Here is a 4,861-nt window from a genome sequence, read left to right as displayed (position 1 = left end):
GATGCTCCCATGCACAGAGAAAACCCTTAGCCTTGCTTAGAAAACCCTTTTTTATACCTTGGAGTAACCTTAGAACTCCTATTTATAGTTTAAGAAACTTCCCTTCCATACTCTTGTGAAACCGCCTTAAATTTACGCAATCCACATCAAATCCGCAAATGAATCTGTATAATCTCGACTGGTCGAGCGGACCACTCGATAGGTCAAGCACCCCACTCGAATGGTCGAGTACCTCTGACCCAAAAAAGTATCGCTCGCTGGACTTTGAGTCAAGTGAACCCTTGACTAGTCGGGTCGAGTAGCCCACTCGACTGGTCGAGCAACGCTCTGGTATGCTGGCTCCACACCTTAACAATTTTTCACTTGGACACACATCACCATAATCATTCGTCTTCTACATCTGGAGTGCACCATCTCCCCGTCTTCAAGCCTGAAGATCAATCAAAGCTTAATTGAGCTTCAGCTTCTCCCGTGTGACCACCTTAGTCAGTATATCTACAGAATTCTCACTTATATGGATTTTCTCCAGAGCAATCGATCTATCTTCCAATAACGAACGTATGAAGTGATATCTGATGTCAATATGCTTGGTCCTTGAATGAAAGGTTAAATTCTTTGCCAAGTGTATTGCACTTTGACTAACACTGTAAAGATTGCAATCTACTTGCTTCTTTCCCAACTCTTCCATGAAACCTTGCATCCACACCATATCCTTGCACGCTTCTGTAGCTGCAATATATTTTATTTCTGTTGTATTGATAGATACTATCTTCTGTAACTAAGAGACCCAACTGACTGCAACACTACCCAGAGTAAATACATAACATGTAGTGCTTCTTCTGCTGTCGATATCTCCTGCCAAATCTGAATCTACGTAGCCTTATAGCTTAATTTCTGATCCTCCATAACACAGCCCTACATCTACAGTACCTACCACCTATCTAAGGATCCACTTCACAGCTTCCCAATGTCCCTTCCTGGGGTTGTTCATGAACCTGGTAATAACTCCTACTACTTGAGCAATGTCTGGCCTTATGCTCACTATAGCATATATGAGACTCCCAATAGCTGACGCGTATGAGACTTTAGCCGTGTAGTCTCGTTCCTCCAATGTCTTTGCACCTTGCTCCTTATAAAGCTTGAAGTGGTTGGCTAATGGAGTGCTAACCAGATTAACACCTCCCATACGGAATTGATCAAGTACATTGGTTATGTACTTTGCCTGTGACAAAACTAGTTTCATGTTTTCCCTATCACGCTTTATCCTCATGCTTAGGATTTGTTTTGCAACTCCTAAATCCTTCATGGCAAATTCTCTAGACAGTTATCTTTTGAAATATGAGATGTCCTTCATGCTTGATCAGGCCACAAGCATATCATCAATGTACAGAAGAAGGATGATGTACGACGTATCAAACTTCTTCAAATAACAACAGTGGTCTGCATGAAATCTCCTAAAACCGTTTCCCAACATAAAACTATCGAACTTTTTGTACCATTGCCTCGAGGCTTACTTTAGGCCGTATAGACTCTTCTTCAGTCTACACACCTTCATCTCATTTTCTGGTGCCACGTATCTTGTCAGCTAATGCATATATATCTCTTCTTCGAGGTTCCTATGAAGAAAGGTTATCTTAACATCTAGCTGCTCTAGATGTAAGTCTTCTGTAGCCACTATACTCAAGACCATATGAATCGTAGACATTTTCACCACTAGTAAAAATATTTCAGTGAAGTTGATACCTACCTTTTATTGGAACCCTTTCACAATCAATCTTGCCTTGTACCGTTTTGAACCATCATGCTCCTCCTTCAGTCTGTAAACTCACTTGTTATGAAGAGTTTTCTTACCCTTAGGTAGAGTGACTAGCTCCCATGTACGATTAGATTCAAGAGAGTCTATCTCATCATTCATGGCCTACTCTCACTTAACCCATGTATCTGACTGTAATGCTTCTTCAAAACACTCTAGTTCACCATTATCTGTCAGCAATAGATAATGTAAGGAGGGTGGGTATCAAACCGTGGGTCTCCTATCCCGAGTAGACCTCCTCACAACCGATGTCTGCGGCTCTGCCTCATAATACTCCTGTTTATGATCATCCTGTGGTACTATAATACCCGTGTCCGGTAACTCTTCAAACTCTAGGAATTCTTTCTCCTTGGCCCTATTTTGCTGCACACTATCCTTATGCATTACTTTTTCATTGAAGACAACGTCTTTGTTTTTAATAATTTTTCGGTTCTCTGTACCCCAAAACCTGTAGCCAAAATCATTCTGCCTATAGCCTATAAGCATGCATTTCCTATAATTCGCATCCAGCTTGTTTCTGTGCTCTGCATCAATGTGAACATATGAAGTGCAACCAAACGCTTTAAAATGCGCAAGGTTCACTTCTTTCCCAGTCCACTTTTCTTCTGGTTGCCCACCATCTAATGATGTTGAGAGACTTCTATTGATGAGATATGTGGCAGTATTCACAGCATCTGTCCAAAACGTCTTGGGTAACCCTACATGTAACCTTATGCTCCTGGTGTACTCAGGGATGGTCATGTCAATGCGCTCAGCTACACCGTTCTGCTGCGGTGTTCCTGGAATCATTTTCTAATGTTTGAATCCATTTGCTGCACTATACTTCTCAAACCTCTTATCACAGTACTTTCCCCTATTATCTGATTTGAGACATTTTACTATTTTACTTGTCTCGTTTTCTACCATTACTTTTCACTTCTTAAATATATTAAATACATTAGATTTATGCTTTAAGAAATAGACCCACAGTTTTCAAATAGCATCATCAATAAAAAATAAAATAACATGAGTCACCAACAGATGATACCTGTGCTGGTCCCCACATAAGTATCATTGAGGTGCATTAATTTGTGGTCCATTCCTCCAACTAAGATTAGGATGGTTACGCCAATTTGGACTATACGTGTTTCCCATTGGTTGCATAACTGACTTTTGGTAGTTATTTATAGCATTTGCTTGATCATGCTCTTGCGTGATATTTTATACAACTGAGATTATTGGACAATCCTTTGCGTCATGATCTGTACTACCACAAATGTTACAAAAATTACCCAAGGAAATGTTTACTTTAACCATATCAACCTTCCTAATTTCCAAGGCTTCGACCTTTCTAACTAATGCAGTGAATTTTGCATTAAGGTCGTCTTCCTCTCTTAGGACATATATCCCCGCTTTCTCTCCAGGAATGGGTCTAGTTTGGTCTGATTTAGCAGAGACATCCCATGTCTACATATTTTCTGCTAACATATCTAGAAAATCCCAAGCCTCATTATGGTCTTTGTCAAGAAAGGTTCCACTACACATCATCTCTATGAACTGACGGGTATCCATGGTGAGCCCCTTTCGGAAAGCATCAATCACGTGTCATGGTTCATAACCATGATGTGGACAAGTAATTAGAATGTCTTTGAAGCGCTCCCAAGCTTGAAAAAATAGTTCATTCCCCTTTTGGGAGAATGACATGATTTCTTGTTTTAGTGCATTTGTTTTGTGCTTGGGAAAGAACTTTTTCAAAAACTCTCTACTTAAGGCATGCCATGAAGTGATGGTATTAGGTCTTAGAGAATTGAGCCATACTTTGGCCTGATCCTTTAGAGAAAATGAGAATAACCTAAGTTTAAGTACATCCATATTGTCATTATTTACTTGTAACGTTGCAATTACTTCCTCAAAGTCCTTGAGGTGCAAGTAGGGGCTTTCAAAATCCAAGCCATGAAATTTAGGAATTAATTGAATCACACCTGGTTTAAAATCAATGTTCCCTGTGTGAGCAGGGAACACTATGCAAGATAGTAAAGTTGATCTCTCAGGGTGTAAATGTTCACGTAAAGTCCGTGGTTGGTTTAACACATTCCTATGAACTTCATTTTCTTCCTCAAGAGGAGGATTAGGTTGATTTTCTCTATTTTGATTTATAGTTGGATCTGGCAGATTTAGATTTGGATTATCAATTGGGTCTGCCATGGAATCCAAGTGATGTTGAATGCCTCTTCTAAGTGAATAATCAAGGCCCGAAACTAGTCCGCCTTCGAAGGAGAGTCGATTGTTTTGATCTCTACTCTAACAGGACATAAACCATCCACACCACACAACAAATACTACTAATTCAAATAACAAATATGATATTTAAAATAAAAATAAAAACTTAACCAACAACCCAGGCGGCAAGGCCGACCATGAGGGTTCAATACACAAAGCAAAAATAAATCAACAACCTAGGCAGCAGGGCCGACCATGAGGGTTCAATCCACAAAGCAAAAATAAATCAATAACCCAGGCGGCAGGGTCGACCATGAGGGTTTAATCCACAAAGCAAAAAAAAAAATCAACAACCCATGCGGCAGGGCCAACCATGAGGATAAATAAATAAATAAATCAACAAAAGTAAAACTAATGCAGAAATTAAACTATGTTAATCTAGAAAATAGATTCAGCGGATGATCTTTATAATCAAACAGCAACTATAGGACAACCATAGCACTTGGGTGATAAAATTCTAAGAAGGGCAACCTTATGTCATAGTTAGTGCTTGAAAGACCCAACTGAATTTACTTTCAAAGAAAAAGAAAAAAAAATCTACAAAAAATTTGGAAGGTTTAGAAGAGAACTTACCTTAGAAGAAAACTTATCTTAACTATCTTGCACAGATCTGATCTATCTCAGTATCTCCCCGGCAACGACGCCAAAAACTTGATTGCTTGCCTCCAAGTGCAGAAGTTCATAAGTAGTATCCCGTGAATACAGGGTCGATCCCACAGGGCGATGAATTGTAAGAAGGAAAAAATCAAATACAAAACAAACTAAGTAATAAAAACTAAACTGATGATT

General features: G+C 39.3%; 1 non-coding gene across 1 annotated transcript; it reads left to right on the top strand.

The window, feature by feature from the left end:
* Positions 1-3,407: 3,407 nt before the first annotated feature.
* On the top strand, positions 3,408-3,514 carry LOC131219752 (small nucleolar RNA R71). The gene has a single exon (XR_009158397.1). It is a non-coding gene; the product is annotated as a small nucleolar RNA R71 (small nucleolar RNA).
* The last annotated feature ends 1,347 nt before the right edge of the window (positions 3,515-4,861 follow it).

Source organism: Magnolia sinica, chromosome 11 (genome assembly GCF_029962835.1).
Source record: "Magnolia sinica isolate HGM2019 chromosome 11, MsV1, whole genome shotgun sequence".
Lineage (NCBI taxonomy): Eukaryota > Viridiplantae > Streptophyta > Magnoliopsida > Magnoliales > Magnoliaceae > Magnolia > Magnolia sinica.
The sequence above is the reverse complement of the archived record's forward strand: the minus strand, read 5'-3'. Positions and strand labels throughout refer to the sequence as shown.